Here is a 17,740-nt window from a genome sequence, read left to right on the forward strand (position 1 = left end):
GAACATAGCACATCAAGGAGGCTGAGGCAGGAGAATTGCCTGAACCCAGGAGGCGGAGGTTGCCGAGATCGCGCCATTGCACTCCAGCCTGGGTAACGAGCGAAACTCTGTCTCAAAAAAAAAAAAAAAAAAAAAGGAACATAGCACATCAGTCACTAAGTGACTGCCTGTGGACACAGGGTATCCCCTGGGAACGGCAGGCCTGGGTATGGTCTAACGGGGGCACTGAGCATTGAGATTCCTGGAAAGTTCGGTGCTGGAGGTATGTGGATATCTGGGCCCTCAAGGACCACATAGTAATCAGTAGGAAAAGGAACAAGACAAAAATGGTCTCAGAATACTTCTGGGGTGCCATTTGCTGCTGCTTCCAATTTCCTTCTTCTTTGGTCCCCTTTCTCTGCTTTCCTCTTCTCCACCTTTCCCAGATCCCAAGTCTAAGGGTCCTGTTGACCAGGTAAAGGAGTTTGTAACATGTAGCGAATAGGGAATGTTGAAGATTTTTAAACACAGGAATAATACCTTAATTCAAACCCAAAGATTTCTTGAGGAGCTACTTTATGTCAGGCACTGGAGTGTATGTGAGGGAATTGAAGATAAACATATCGGGACTTTTACTTAAGGAATTCATCATCTAACAAAACTGTTAAACTCAAATACTGGATGACATAGAGGCACCAAAGAGAGGAAAAGAGGATGATGACAGACAAAGACACTTCTTCTGCAGAAAAAGAAAAATATTGGCGAAGCAAATGTCTAAAGCAAATGCATTTTGATATGGAAATATACATAAACAAGAAAAAAACTGTTTTATTTATTTTAATTTTTATTTATTTGAGGCAGAGTCTTACTCTGTTGCCCAGGCTGGAGTGCAATGGTGTGATCTCTGCTCATTGCAACCTCCACCTCCCAAGTTCATGCAGTTCTATGCCTCAGCCTCCCAAGTAGCTGGGATTCCAGGCACCTGCTACCACATCCAGCTGATTTTTGTATAGTAGAGACAGGGTTTCCCCATCTTGGCCAAGCTGGTCTTTAACTTCTGACCTCCTGATCCACTCACCGCAACCTCCCAAAGTGCTGGGATTACAAGCATGAGCCACCGCGCTTGGCCCTGTGTTTTATTTTTCTGGCAGCAATGTATAGTGTTGTTTGGATGCAGAAGAGTCTAAAGAGCACTTAGGCGGCTATTGAGATAGCCTATAGAAAAGAGGGAACAGGCTGGGTGCAGTGGCTCAGGCTTATAATCCCAGCACTTTCGGAGGCCAAGGTGGGAGGATCTCTTGAGGCCAGGAGTTTGAGACTGGCCTGGGCAACAGTGAGATTCCATCTCTATACAAAATTTTAAAGGTTAGATAAGCATGGTGGTAGAAGCCTATAGTCTTAGATATTCAAGAGGCAGAAGCAGGAGGATCCCTTGAGCCCAGGATTTCCAGGTTGCAGTGAGCTGTGATTATGTGAGCTATATATACTCCAGCCGGAGAGACAGAGCAAGACCCTGTTTTTTTAAAAAAATTAAGCCGGGCGCGGTGGCTCACGCCTGTAATCCCAGCACTTTGGGAGGCCAAGGCGGGTGGATCACAAGGTCAGGAAATCGAGACCATCCTGGCCAACATAGTGAGGTCTGCCCTGTCTCCACTAAAAAATACAAAAATTAGCTGGGCATGGTGGCACACGCCTGTAGTCCCAGCTACTTGGGAAGCTGAGGCAGGAGAATTGCTTGAACCCTGGAGGCGGAGGTTGCAGTGAGCCGAGAGATTATGCCACTGCACTCCAGCCTGGTGCCTGGCAACAGAGCTAGACTCTGTCTCAAAATAAATAAATAAATAAATAAAAATAAAAATAAAAATTTAAAAAGGGATGAAAAAGAGGATAAACAGTGGCCATACCTTAGAGGAGAAATTGACAGAGTTTTGCATATTATTGCAGAGAGAAACAGGAAAGCTGTCATACTGGACTTTAAGGTTTCAAATCTTGGCGATGACATTTTTGAAAAAATAGGAAACAAAGGAGAAGATGTAAATGTGAGAGGGAAGATATGGAATCCAATTTGGACATCATGAGTGTTTTTAGGTGCCAGAGCTTGTCTTTTTAGAGAAGAACAGCATGCAGGTTGAAACCTCTATTTAGCACTGAGGTGACAACAGGGCTAACAGCAGAGCTGTGGGCATCCTTTGCAGACAAGACCCAAAGGATAAGTGAGACTGTCAATGAAAAGAGAAAACAGGCGAGAAGAGGGCTAAGGAACAAACTTTAAGATCACATACACCAAGAACGCGAAGAGGAAAGCGACAGAAGTTACAGTCACACAAGTATAAAGAAAACCGAGAATGTCCCAAGACACGAAGAAAGGGTGGAGAGTTTCTGGAAGCAAGGCCTCATCAAGCAACAAGGAGGAGACAGAGACAAGGAAGATGAAATATGAGAACATTAGATGTCACAATGACTTAGTCATGGATGACTTACAGGAGACGGATTTCATGAGAGATTTCTCTTCATAGGAAAAGAAGTCATAAGCTGGGTGATAAGGACTTACCAAATGGCTCTAGCGTATGTTAATATTGAAACGAAAGCAAAGCATTAAGGAGTTTAGCCCTAAATTGGAGGAAGAGAAGATAAGAAATAGGGACTACCTCAAAGGGTAAGGAAAGTGGTACCAATTTAAGTTGGTCTGCTGACCATTTTACCCAGTCGGAGGCCTGCTGTAATCCTGGTTTCTCTCAAACTGTTACTGCCCATCAAGTGAAGGTGGGTGGCAGTTAATGGGGAAAGACTTGATGACTAAGGTTAATTATCTGAAAAAAAAAATACAGTGTACAATTATCTGGGAAAAAAAAAAAGGATGACTAAGGCCATAAATCACAATCAGGCTCTTCCTACAATTCATGCTTAGGAATTAAAGGAATTTTCTCCTAAGAAAGTCATCTCCACTCCACCCACTGTTCATGGCCTATTTTATCTTTTTGAACACAGTCTATCCTCATAGGAGAATGTACACACTTTTTTGTTTTGTATAACCTGCCCATAGGAAAAGTCCTTGATGATAATCCTTTCATGTAAAGTGTGTTCCTTGGCGCCTGGTGATTTTTAAAGGCTATACAATTCTGACAACAGCTTTGCTATCCATGTAGCAAATTCAGTGGTCAGTCTCCCTACCTTGTTATGCTTAGTTTAAAAACCATGGTAATCTGGAAAAACCTAAATGAATGTGTATCTTTCCTTGGCTTTCGCTTGAGTGTATATCATTGTTGTTGTTGCATCCACATGTTGGATGCTCAGTGCTCGAGTCTACCCAAAGCAATTTGATAACAAATAGCATCACATTACCTGTGAGTAGAATATTATTTTTGCCCTATTCAGATACTTTTTTATTAGCCACCCACAAATCCTCTTCAACTACATACAGATACCTGTTTAAGTGTGCAGCTGAGGTGTGGTATATAGCTTGCTGGAAGAGAATATAATTATGTTTTTACCTAATAGGTAATCTCTGTGTTATCCAAGAGTTATGGATGGGGAATATGAATTATCCATGTGTCATATTCACAGAGCATTCAATTGCACTTAGTTTGTGTTCTGCTTTTCAAAATATAAGTAGCTATTTTAAATGCCTACACTTGTTCTCTATTTCTTTTTAGTTATAAGAATATCTCTGTCATTTATATAATTTTTGCCAGCTTCTTATTTTTGTGTATATGTTTGTGTACCTATATACACACACACACACATACACACACACTCTGAAGCACTCAGGGAGGCACCTTCATAAACTTGCCCTGCATGGTTGTTGGTTTATCCATCAAAGAAATCATTACCAAGAGAATGCCTTGCTTTATATGCTTACTAATTTTTTTTAAAACGCTTTTCATTATATTTATGCAAACATAACTTGGCTAGTTCATAATTTACCAAATGCAAGCATTTATCAGGGTTATTTTCAATCACTCAGAAAAATGTGGCTTTGTGTATTTTGATTATTTAAAGCAATATTGTTTCCATTATGCGTATCTGCTGCCAGAACAGCATGACTGTCTTGACTGAAGAAGTGGGAATGCTCTTAATTTTCATACATGCATCTCCAGAAGTACTTTTGATTGTTTAGCCAATGCACAGATAGTGATGTAGGTATAAATGTTTTTGCAGACATTTATTTTCCTTGGCACTTCAGAAAAGAAGAGTAACGCAAAGGTTAATTACATATACTATTGTTTGCATTAAAATTTACGTATATATATACTAAATTGTAAGCTGAGGAAATGTGTAATATCTTGAAGTATAAAAATTAGGATGAACTCTTTCTACAGAAATCTGTTATGTGATCACCTTTTATTTATATACTTCAGCTAAACACTTTCCTTTCATTCTTTTTTGCTTTGGGCTTGTATAAGCTTTCTACCAAACTCTAAAGTTCTTAGGGATCAAACAGTGCCGTTCAAACTTGCTTACCTTGCCTTGAAACAAATCAACTTACATGCTCATTAGACGGGTCCATTATTTTCCAAGGGGACAGGAAAGGAAAACAGACAAAGTATTAGAGACCACTCTTCTGAACATGGTCTCACATATAACTATAGAATGAAACATTTTTTTTCTGAGTTACTATATTTAATTGAATCTAAGATGCTATCAATGGTAAGATGTAACTTATTTTATATTCTAAAAAGAAAAACTAAAACTCTGCCAATGAAACTATGATACACTATTGGTTGAACAAGTTATCCTAATTTCAGAGAAGTCATTAGAGTGCTGCAAAAGTAATTGTGGTATTTGCCATTAAAAGTACTGCAAAAGCAACAATTACTTTTGCACCAGCCTCATGAGAGACAAGATCCATTTTACAATGGATAAAATAGGCTTCATGGAATAATTAGAGAGCTTTAGGTCTTGGGTTTAGTATGTTAACTGCATCAGCCAACTCAATGGTGCTCCTTTCCCGCAAGAGACTATCTCCTCTATTCAGTGAGACTTAAAAATGTACTATGGATTCCAAATTGCTTCTGCTGTTTCCCATGTATACAGTTATCAAGAAGATATTTTCTCTTTTAAGAGATATGACTTTGGCTTAAAGAAAGTAGAATAGTAGTACAAAAAGTTTTAAAAAAAACTACCTTAATGTTTGAAGGTTTTTTTTCTTTTTAATTTAAACTTTATTCTTGTTTCTCTGAGTCTTTTTGTTTATTTGTTTTTGAGATGGAGTCTCACTCTGTCACCCAGGCTAGAGTGCAGTGGCATGATCTCGGCTCACTGCAACCTCCGCCTCCTTGTTCAAGCTATTCTCCTGCCTCAGCCTCCTGAGTAGTTAGGATTACAGGCATCCAACACCATGCCCAGCTAATTTTTGTATTTTTAGTAAAGATGGGGTTTCGCCATGTTGGTCAGGCTGGTGTCAAACTCTTGACCTCATGATCTGCCTGCTTCGGCCTCCAAAAGTGTTGGGATTACAGGCATGAGCCACTGCACCCGGTCCATTTCTGTGAGTCTTTAGGCTATGGGTTGATCTAGCTGACACTTGATTCCCCTACTCACTGTCTCCACAGTTCCCAGTTTTTCTGCCCATCAGTCTCTCTTCTCCACACCATTTAGAGGCATTTGAAATTTTGAGGTGAGTACTAAATATGCCTGAAAGTATCATTATAAAGAAATAATTACAAATGGTCAATCAAGCTTTAAAAAAAATTTCAAAACATGTTAAAAACTATCCTATCCCAAACAAATTGTTGTAACAGGTATATATTGATAATGAAAGAAGTAAAGCCAATTGTTTGGCTATCAGAGAAGGGACTTACAGAGAAATAACTGGTTCCCTGCCCCCCTCACACCTCAACTTGATTTAATTAGTTGATTAATCATGGCTGATTAACTAGTCACCTGTGGCCTGTCTCCTTATCTGTTTTGGAGATAGGTGTTATGAGGAAACAAAACTAGGGGGAAATATTAAATTGCAATTTAATTGATTCATCATGTTTTGCATATCAAGATATTTTCTAATGTGTCAGATTCTTCTGGCATTATATGCAATATTCATTTACTCATCACTCATCCATCTGTTAAATAAACCCATATGAAGTACCTCACGAGTCTCAGGTACTCTGGATAGAAAGATAAACAGTGCTTCTTTCTGTAGCAGTGGTTCTCAAACTTTTTGACCTAAGAACCCATCTCTACTCTCAAAAATTATTGAGGATTCCAAAAAGTTTTGTCAGACGTGGTGGCTCACGCCTGTAATCCCAGCACTTTGGGAGGCAGGCTGATCACTTGAGGCCAGGAGTTGGAGACCAGCCTGGCCAACATGGCAAAACCTCATCTATACTAAAAGTACAAAAAATTAGCCAGGTATGGTGGTGCACGCCTGTAGTCCCAGCTACTCAGGAGGCTGAGGCATGAGAATCACTTGAACCTGGGAGGCGGAAGTTGTAGTGAGTTGAGATCACGCCACTGCACTCTAGCCTGGGTGACAGAGTGAGACTGCTCAAAAAAAAGAAAAAAGAACTTTTATTTTTGTGAATTTCATCTCTCACTACCACATTAGAAATTAAAATGAGAAATTTTAAAATATTTGTTAATTCAATATTTATGAAGAAAATTAGCCTTGTACAGATATTAAACACAAAAAAGGAAGCATTTTTTTTTTTTTTTTTTGAGACAGAGTCTTGCACTGTCTCCAGGCGCCAGGCTGGCGTGCAGTGGCGCAATCTCGGCTCACCGCAACCTCTACGTCCCGGTTCAAGCAATTTTCCTGACTCAGCCTCCCGAGTAGCTGGGACTACAGGCGCACGCCAGCACGCCCAGCTAATTTTTTGTATTTTTTAGTAGGGATGGAGTTTCACCGTGTTGGCCAGGATGGTCTCAATCTCTTGACCTCATGATCTGCCCACCTCGGCTTCCCAAAGTGCTGGGATTACAGGCGTGAGTCACCGTGCCTGGCTAGGAAGCATATTTTAATAGCCTTTTCAGATAAGTGTGCTATTCTTTTTCGATACTGAACAAAGCTTTGACAAATAGTTTACTAAAGATTAGTTGCATGATGGAATTTGAAATCATATCAATGAACATTTAAAAATCTGCTGCATTAAAATACATTGGTTAATCTTACATTTTGAATAGATCTTTAACCCATAAACTACATGCATGATTTTGTAACATCATTCATTGGTCATTTAGAAAGTATTGTTTCATTGAGTTATGCAGATTTCCCAAAATGTCAGCATATTTCATAAAACATTTTAAAAGGAATCACCACTGTTAATATCACCACCAAACTCATCAGAAAAGTCTTTACATATTAGGAAGCTGTCAAGATCACAGTGACAGATACAAATTGTTCTTCAGGTTACAATTCTTGTCTACATGTTTGAATTTTATTATTGGCAATAAGTACTATTGATTGTTTTCCTTGAAGTGACTTGGCTTGCTTTCATTCATTGTTCAAAAAATATCTGCACAACACCTAAGTCTGAATAACCGTAGTTTGTCTGTCAGTTGCTTTTTAAAGTAAAATGGTATTTCATGAAAAGAGCAGCTATTTCAGGTTACACCTCAAACATTTATCTCACAAGTGCTTTTCCTCAAGACAATCAGACTTCAGTAGTCAGTGAAAGAGCTTTTTGCATGCATCCATTTTGTCATATAGAATATTAAAGATGTATATTCTGATATTTAGATTTCATAAAATTAACAATGATTTCATTGTTTTTAAAAAGATATCCTTAACTGAAATTGGTATTTTTTTGTTTGTTGTTTGTTTTGTGTTGTTTTTGTTTTATTGCAAGTGTGATGTGGTTAAGAATATGGCTATAGTGTTACATATGGTTTGGTGCCACAGCTTTAATTTATGCTAAGGTGTTAGCAGTTTTATACACCAATGCTTTCTGTCATCATTGCAAATCTCAATAGAGTGAAAAAGGCAAATAATGTCTTAGTATTATTTTGAAAATAGATTTGACATTGTAAATCCCCCTGAAAGGGTCCAGGGACCCCAGAGGATCTGCTGACTTCACTTTGAGAACCTACTCTAGAGATTGGAAGGTTAGGGGAGAAGACAGATTAATGAACATGCTTTTTCAGTGGTTTGTAATAAGTACAATGATAGAGGAAAGCACAAAATCTTTTCAGAGCACTTTTTAAAGGAGAATATATCTGAGTGTGATCCTGAAGAACACCGACCGAAGTGTCAGCCAAGTAATGAAGGAAGTCTTTGGCTAATCGAATCCTGTGCCCAGAGTATGATTTCTGTTTTCATTTTACCAATGCTTTCTAAAGTCTAAAAACATCTCAACCATATGGTTTTTATACAGCAATTGAATTAAAAAAAAAATGTATGCCCAGTCAAGTAAGGCCATTAATAAACAATTACCACTCAAAGTTGAGTTACTATGGGAATTTGGAAGGAGGGACCTGGATAGTTGCATGAGATTCCATGTTGTATTGCATAGACATTTTTATGTGGTAAGCCAGATGTCATCTATTTCAAATACTTTTGGGCTCTGTGTCTCAATAGAAATAAATTCAAATCAGTCTTCATCAATGTGACCTTACAAGATGTCATTCAACTATTTTAACTAACACTGAAAAAAGATGAAATAACTGACATGGATTCAATTCCTAACATATGACTTGGTGGCCTTACAAATATGATTACATTTAATTATCAAACAATTTAATAGGTATTATATACTCCCATATTTAAGACCAAGAGACTGAGGTTCAGAGACATTAAGTAATACACCAAAGGTTACGAAAGTGCATAGTGTGCAGAACTGGCTTCTAAGTCAGCTGTGTCCAACTAGGAAGTCCCTGTTCTTTCTCAAACTGGGATATATATAACTGGGAACAGACAGAGGTATATCAGGAGTAAGATAAGTCCCATAAAACACACTGCCCATCCTGTTGGAGCACCAATTTACCTGGACAGTTTATTTATTTATTTATTTATTTTTTGAGACAGTCTCACTCTGCCACCCAGACTGGAGTGCAGTGGCATGATCTCAGCTCACTGCAGTCTCTGCCTCCCAGGTTCAAGTGATTCCCATGCCTTAGCCTCCTGAGTAGCTGAACTACAGGCACGCACCACCATGCCCATCTAATTTTTTGTATTTTTAGTAGACATGGAGTTTCACCATGTTGGCCAAGCTGGTCTCAAACTCCTGACCTCAGGTGATCCTCGTGCCTTGGCCTCCCAAAGTGCTGGGATTACAGGAGTGAGCCACTGTACCTGGCCCGATAGTAGATTCTTAAAATATTTTTTAAATTAAAAAAACACAGATATATAACGAAATAGAATTAAAATCATTTGAAGATGGAGACTTCCAGCTTCGTGCAGTGGCAGTATCGTAGCCAATGAGGTTTATCCGAGGTGCGATTATTGCTAATTGAAAACTTTTCCCAATACCCCGCCGTGACAACTTGCAATACAGTCGGCACTGGCAATTTTTGACAGTCTCTACAGAGACTGATTTAAAAAAAAAAAATAGAAGATGGAGACTTCCAAGGCATTCCTTCTTGAGAGGAAAGGACCTAGGATCTTCCTAGGGTATCTAAGAGTTGGAGTTCATAGTCCTCTGCATTGAGGGGACTTTTGAGATACACCCTGAGACATTCATTTTTTATGTCAAACAAACCAATGTGTTTTGCCCAGTAACTAGAATAAATGCTGTTCAGTTAGTGTGCAAAGAAGTCTAAAAGTGCTCCCAATTCCTGCTTGTTGTGGGTATAATACATATTTCTAAGCATGTTTCACAGATGTGACATCAGCATATACCAGAAGAGGTAAGGTTAGAAAAGAAGAAACGATTAACTCTAATATTTACAAAGAGCCACTAATGGCCAATGATAGTGATGATGATGAGAATGAGTGTGATGAAAATGATATTTTTTGAGTATCTACCATGTGCTGAGCACTATGCATAAATTCATCATCTTAAGTAAACTGCACAACGATCTTATAAGTTGATCTCATTGTCCCCTTTTGTGTATGTACCCAGACATAATACTATGCATTTGTGTTATCTCAACAAATCTGAGCTATTATTATCCATATGCTGCTGACGAAAAATTGGTCTCAGAGTGGATAAGTAATCACCCAAGTTTGTACAGTAACTAAATGATGGAAATACGCAAAGACCCTGATGGGTTTGTCTGGAAAGCCCTAGATCATTCCATGCCATGCTGCCTTGATATTAGGTAGAGATACTGTATCAGTCTGTTCTCACGCTGCTAATAAATAAATACCCAAGACTGGGTAATTTATAAAGGAAAATAAGTTAAATGGCCTCACAGTTCCACATGGCTGGGGAGGCCTCACAATCATGGCAGAAGGTGAAGCAAGAGCAAAAGCATGTCTTACATGGCAGCAGGCAAGAGAGCAGCCTTTATAATACCATCAGATCTCGCTAGACTTATTCCCTATCGCAAAAATAGCATGGAAAAATCCTCCTCCCATAATTCCATTACCTCCCATCAGGTCCCTCCCATGACACATGGGGATTATGGGAGCTTCAATTCAAGATGAGATTTGGGTGGGAACACAGCCAAACCATATCAGAGACCTATATAATTTATCATTTAAGTTTGGATACTTTTGAAAGTAAAAGTGGATACTACTGTTGATTGTATCAGAACAAGAGACATAAATTAAGATTGCCTCAGAAAACAAGGAATAAATATTTACCTCACTATAGGCAAAGATAAAGGCAGAGTGGTATCAAACTTCTTAAAAATATATGCATCAAGATATTTCTTTATTTTAAAATACTGACTAATCATTTCACCTCAAGCAACTTTTTATAGTATGGAGCAGGGCAGGGAGCAGGCATACATATGTGCTTAATACTCAAGAAATAATTTTTACCTAGCAATTTATAGAGTAAAAACATGCATCATTTTGGATACATTTTTATACACAATATAACAGAAGTCAGTCATAAAACTCTAAAGCAGATAAAGAAGATTTAGAAAACTTGAATTCAGTATTAGAAGTTAATAATGTGGCACTTACTGTGTGCTGAAATATTATAACTTATTGATGGAGGGGAGAAAATTCTGAGAAGTGTGCTACATACTTGAATATATCCTATTTCAGAAAATAATCCTGTAACATAACTTGAGACAGTTTTATATAATTGTGGCAGGTAGTCACTCCACCCTGATTCAAGTACAGGTTTGGGCATGTTTTGTTTTTCTTTTGTAGTTGCTTCTACTCAATGTATCATAGGTGTAAGTCCTTAATTTCTTTCCAGTAAAAGAAGAATAGCTTATAATTTCTTTTGTTTCTTTTTCTTTGATGCAAGAGTTCTCTCCTCCCAGTTTTTAACCTGTTTTGTTCAGACATTTTTTTCTGCTCTATTTTTTCCTTTTTTACTCCTCAGATTTACATAAAGTTAAGTGACTTAAGCTGTTTGTGACATTATTTTTGGATTTTACTGCTTCTTGCTTTGGCTGCTCCTGATCATATCCAGATTTATTTTCTAGAGGAAGCCAATTTAGTAAAATCTTTTTTTTTTTTAAATAAGTACTATAAACTTTCAACCAAACAGGCCACTCAAATGTACAGAAGAAAAAGCCATATTTATTCACAAACAGATGGGTTTTGCTTTTTCCTTTTTTAATTCTAAAGAGACAGATATATATGCCTGAGTAATACAATATGTACTAGCTTTGAACAAACATTTTATAAAGACATTAGGTCTAAACACAAGAAAAAGCAACAACTCAAATAGTATAATTTACCACTGTGAGATTTTTCTGTAGTGTGTATGTGCATCTTGTAAATTCTTGTGCTTAAAGTTGCCTTTCAACCTTTTAAAATCATCCTTATGAATCTTTTCAGTTGGCTGGACATAAGAAAAGGAGGCTTTTCTCATGAATGAATATGAGAGTTATTATGTTAAGCATGGAGTAAGAGTGTGCTGAGCACTTAATGCAACATGACATGCCTGGTACTCCCCACAAGCTTACCTTCAAAAGGATGAGACAGAGACAAATATAGCTCTGCATACATGTCAAATGGCCAAGTGCTGAGGGGGAAATATCTCTTATCCCCCTGCTTTTTTTCCCATTGTCTCTCCATGAGACCAAGGTCACAGAACCTAATGAGGAACAGAAGTCAAAGGAAGTAAAGTTCTTAGGTCTCCTGTACAGTACCTGGATTATAATTAATAGCTGAGGTTTTGAGGCCAACCAGATCAAGAAAGGCAAGATGTTCTGTTCCCACAGGCGCCTGTAAGCTTGGCAATGCTAAAGTTAGGGATGGTTTGCCTCTTCAAAGCCCTTCAGCATCATAATTGCTCAAGGTACTGAAATATATGATATCATTTCATATGAAAATGGGGCAAGGGCAGAGAGAAGAAAGACTCAAGTGATAGAAAGCGAAGAAAGAAAAGCATGTTACTATTATATTTTTATACTAATGACCTTCACTTGATCTCTAACACAGTCTGTCAGATCTTAAAAGTTTATTTCTAGCCTTAAAGAAAGTAGCTTGAACAGTTTATATTTCTGGATATGGCAGGCAGCGTGGTAAAGGAAAAAGCAAGGTCCCTGGAGGCAGAGAGATGTGTGCTTGATCAGTTCTGCTACAGACTTTGCATGACCTTAAGCATCTTCCTTAGATTACTCAAGCTCTATTTTGTTACCTGTAAAATGGTTACAACAATACTTACTCCCCAGTGTTATTCTGAGTACTAAATGAGTTCCTATACCCAAAGCATCTAGTACAGGGCCTGCATGACTTTGTGTTCATTGATTGGGTATTGCTATTGTCATTAAAAATATAATTTTATTCCCAGAAATTACATTTTATTACTGTCATAACCTTATAGACCAACAAGAAACTGAGTAATCTCTACCATCTCTTCCCTGTGTGGCTGGCACTTTTGGAGAAAAATTTCTTAGAAGGAAATTAAAGCAGTACAACCAGCTGTGATTTGTCAGGGTCATATAAAAGAGCTATACACCACCACCACCACCAACAAAATCAGTACCTAAGAACTAGATTAAAGCAGGTTTGAAACCACCAAAAGCAGCATAAAAGTGTAAAGCCACAAAAATCAATATATATTCTGAAAAGTATGTATAGAAGGTAAATTACATTTGGTGTGTGTGTGTTTTGTGGTAATAAGGAGGATTAAGATAATATTTAAAGTGGTTAAGAAATCTGGACATGGGCTCACTACACAGCATTTGATCTTCAAAAAAATAAAGTGCTATTTAGTTTTTGGTCCTCAGTCTTTTCATCAAAAAATGGGAATAATAACACACCTACTTCATAGGATTGTCATGAGGTTTATATGGGATACTGCATGCAAAGCAATCACTAAAATCCTGAGTTAGCAGATACTACTTAGTCCAGGGCCTGGTGGCTAGGCTGATTTTCTTCTTTCTAATCAGAGGCTTCTGCCACAAACATGCTCTGCCACATCTTAGGTCAGGCCAAGAAGCATCCGAGCTTGATCCCCCTCTCTGTATTTATTAGAGCTGGAGGTAGTAGAGCAGCCCTGTATCTCTTGCATCTGGCATTGTTCAATCCAGATGTTTGTTGAGACAAAAAGAATAACCCAGAGCCCTGGAACAAACTGGGTCCCAATGATCAATACAAGTTCCACTCAGTGAATGTGGATTACAGCAAACTGAAGAAAGAACGTCCAGATTACTAAATGAAATGTAAAGCTGCTTTAAAATGAAGGTCTTCCAGAAGCCATCCACACAATTTTCCACTGAACCAGGAAATATTTCTTCTCTAAATGCATGAAATCATGTTGATGTAATCTATTGGTGATTACACTGATTAATAAATAACTGAAACTTGAAAAAAAAAATCCTGAGTTAAGGATGAAATCTTATTAGCATACATGAGCTTTTTGCCTCTATTTCACATCCGTTGGTCATGTTGTCTCCATTTTCTCTTCTGGCTGTTTCTCTAAATTATCAGGACTTCCCAAGGCAAAGGCTTGGGAATGTCTGCTTCTGGAACATTTGAATGCATATGAGAGCTCCCTGAGAATGAAGCATTCTAGACTGTAAAAGTCATGAGCCAATTATATATGATTCTCTGCGTAAGTCCACAGGAACCCAGTCTGGGCTTCTCTCCTTTGGAAAGAGGCACAGCATGGCTCCCAAAAGGCCAACTACAAGTCAGAGGCCATGCATCATGTTTTGACTTTTTACCATCAAAATTCATCTATCAGTGAGACACAGTTCATATGACTAATCTTGTTTGATTTGGCAATGAAGTGAAATGTCAATAGGCTTCCTATTTTGACTGAAATTATTAAATATACCAAAGGGAATACTACATGTGTGTTAGTCATCCCAGAATAAAGATGAGCATACATCCCTGAAAACTTCAGCTCTACTAATGGGATAATGGATCACCAGAATATTTTATATTTCAAATGCATACTTTGTTCACATTCTTGCTTCACTTGGAGAATTGTGTCACTGTTGCCAAAGTCTTGGGTTTCCTTTACCCCATGCCTGGATTCTCCATTGACACTAATGGGAATTGCACCTTCCAGCACAAGACAATATATGGAACTAAAATGACAATAGCAGAAGGAAAATAATACATTTTGTACATTGTGCTACAGAATATTTTTCTTGACTGTTTCTGTTATAGTCATTGACTATTGCTAAGAAAGATCCATTTGGAAACCCAAAAACATACTGTCTCTAGAGGCTAGTCTTTTGAAAACATACTTTTACTCTTACATGTCATCACAAATTACATAAAAGAATAATTATGGATCAATCTACATAACTTTAATTTTGTGGTTGGTTAATTATAAAAGCATATCCCTTTGGCACTGCCATTAGTCTATAAGGTATGTGTGTTTCTTTCCTTTTTTTTTTGCTTTGAGTTGGAGTCTCGCTCTGTCACCAGGCTGGAGTGCAGTGGCACGATATCAGCTCATTGCAACCTCTGCCTCCCGGGTTCAAGCAATTCTCCTGCCTTAGCCTCCCAAGTAGCTGGGACTACAAGCACACACCACCATGCCCAGCTAATTTTTGTATTTTTAGCAGAGATTGGGGGTTTCACTATGTTGGCCAGGATGGTCTGGATCTCTTGACCTCATGATCTGCCTGCCTCTGCCTCCCAAAGTGCTGGGATTACAGATGTGAGCCGCCATGCCTGGTCATGTGTTTCTTTTTTCAGTCTGAAAGAATAGCATTTTGGGAGAAAAGATTGTCTATATTTTCTTAAGGAAACATAATGCAAAATCTGCCACTTACAGAAATTTAAAACATGATGAACTTTTTGTAGTTCATGTTCACATATTAGCAATAACATGTAGGGCTATGAGCTGTTAGAATGTAACATTAAGGCCAGACGCAGTGGCTCATTCCTGTAATCCCAGTACTTCGGGAGGCCAAGGCAGGCAGATCACGAGGTCAGGAGTTCAAGACCAGCCTGGCCAAGATGGTGAATCCCCGTCTCTACTAAAAATACAAAAAAAATTAGCCAGGCTTAGTGGTGCATGCCTGTTGTCCCAGCTACTCAGGAGGCTGAGGCAGAAGAATCTCTTGAACCCAGGAGGTGGAGGTTGTAGTGAGCTGAGATCATGCACTGCACTCCAGCCTGGGTGACAGGCAGAGCAAGACTACGTCTAAAAAAAAAAAAAAAAAGAATGTAGCATTTTAAAAAATCCTCTGTGAAAGAACATATACGAAGCCCATTTATATGAGTGCCCAAATGTCAAAAATGTAGTAAAGTGGTTTGCGGACTGTATCCTTTTCATTATCTACAAAAGTATGAATTGTAATGGAATTTACATAAAAATCCTGCTGGAGAGGGGGAACTTTACTGCATAGTCAGCTTTGCCTCCTAATCCAATCTTCCCCAATGAGGTTGGTATGGCAGTTGCCAAACTCAAACAGCAGGATCTCTTTTGTAAAGAAAAGTATGAATTTGAGCTATAAAATGAGCAGAATATTTTTCTATTACTCTGGATGCTTCCTCTTGCTGAGTTTACATGAGAAGTCTAGCAGGAGGTGTTATTAAATAGCCACAGAAATTAGCCCCAAAACAATTATCTTGGTTTAGCTATGGAAAAAGACATCAGAGGCTTAATGAAAAGAGCATTTGAATTTTTGTGATTGAATATCTGTTGGACACCTCTGTAGTTATTAACCCTCATGGACAGGATTTCAGATTTTTTATTATTTTTAATTGAATTGGTTTTGGAAAACTGCAGATTAAAAACACTTTTCTCCCCTGTGTTAGTTAGAGATCCCAGAGCAAACTGTGTAATAATGGGTTCTTTAAAAGTTTGGTTTAAACCTTGCCTCATGGCAAAGAATATGCCCTTTTCAACATAAATTAGAATTTTTATATTACAATAGAGTTATAGAACTACTAAGTAAGAAAGAACATCTCTAGTCATATAGGCCACCATCCGTTCCTTATAATCATTATCTTCCAACACCCAAGGCTTTCTTTGTGTTTAGCAGTAAATTTGCTAAGAATTAAAGCTTCCTACAGACTTTTTAAGAGACTATTCCAAAAGTTACTATACTTTTCAGTTTTTATCTTCCTCTACACATAGCCAGAACATTAGGCTTCTCAATCCTGCTTCTTTCTCTGTGCTTTTTACCATTCTAAGTAATTTATCTGTCTTTATAGTATTTGCTATTTTAAAATATTTGTTGGCTGTTATCATGTCAAATCTTAAGTTACTTAGCCAGTTGCTTTAATCTTTCCTCCCAAGCTCCCTTCCCAACCTCACCTCCCAAGTCACTTCATCATTTTTTTTCTTTTCTCTTAACTCTCTTCAATCGTCCATATATTTCTGGAATTGAGTTTATCCTAACTGAATGTACTTTTCCAGGTGCATCATATATCATCCCCTAGGCCTGGGATATGATAGTTCTTTGTATACAGCCCAATGCTAGTGGAATTTGTCCTTTTTTCTGGTCATTGTCAGCATGTTGACTCAGAGTGTTTTTTGGACATCTCCTGCTGATTCCTGAGGGAGCCTTTCTGCAAGTGGGCTATCCTCTACCTGGTAGACTATTTTTAAAATGTGAGAAAACATGATTTTGTGGATTGTGTTAGAAAACATGTCCAGGTACCACATTCCACCCCCTGCCATTTTTAGAAACAAATCTGTTTTCTTGGCATTTTTATTTTTGTTTAACTATATTGTATTATGAAAATGTAATGGTAGCATATGCAGACAAATTGCTGCTGAGGTTGCCAGAGTGAAAATGAAGATTTTTCTAGCCGTATTACAGATATTTTTTTAAAAGTAGTTGAAAAGGCCTGTACTGAAATTAAAGCATTCCTTTTTTTTTTTTCTGTCACCCAGGCAAGAGTGCAATGGCATGATCTTAGCTCACTGCAACTTCCACCTCCTGGGTTCAAGTGATTCTCCAGCCTCAGCCTCCCGAATAGCTGAGATTACAGGCCATCACACCTGGCTAATTTTTGTATTTTTAGTAGAGACGGGGTTTCACCATGTTGCTCAGGCTGGTCTCAAACTTCTGAGATCAAAGTGATCCGCCCACCTCTGCCTCCCAAAGTACTGAGATTACAGGCATGGGCCACTGCGCCCTGCCAAAGCATTCTTTATTTAATGTTAACAAATGAGGTCTTTATATTTTCTTCACCTATTCAGTTTATTAAACTGCTTCTTCTGACCATCAAACTAGTTCACAGTAGGTACAAAACTGGGGGTGAGAAACAAGAGAAAAGAAATATAAAAATTAAATATGAAACTACAAAACCCCTTAGTAATATGAATTTCAATTATAC

The 17,740-nt window shown here is 38.1% G+C and overlaps 1 protein-coding gene, 1 non-coding gene and 1 pseudogene across 17 annotated transcripts in view; all 3 read left to right on the top strand.

Moving 5' to 3' along the window:
* ADGRL2 (adhesion G protein-coupled receptor L2) overlaps positions 1-17,740 on the top strand; it is a 678,543-nt gene that overhangs the window by 391,787 nt on the left and 269,016 nt on the right. The gene's annotated exons all lie outside the window — the stretch shown is intronic.
* LOC135273553 (U4 spliceosomal RNA) lies at positions 9,302-9,442 on the top strand. The gene has a single exon (XR_010341332.1). It is a non-coding gene; the product is annotated as a U4 spliceosomal RNA (small nuclear RNA).
* Positions 13,395-13,799, top strand: LOC110567662 (cytochrome c oxidase subunit NDUFA4-like; annotated as a pseudogene).

This window comes from Aotus nancymaae, unplaced genomic scaffold (genome assembly GCF_030222135.1).
Source record: "Aotus nancymaae isolate 86718 unplaced genomic scaffold, 86718_ANA_hifiasm-v0.15.2.pri h1tg000007l, whole genome shotgun sequence".
Classification (NCBI taxonomy): Eukaryota; Metazoa; Chordata; class Mammalia; order Primates; family Aotidae; genus Aotus; species Aotus nancymaae.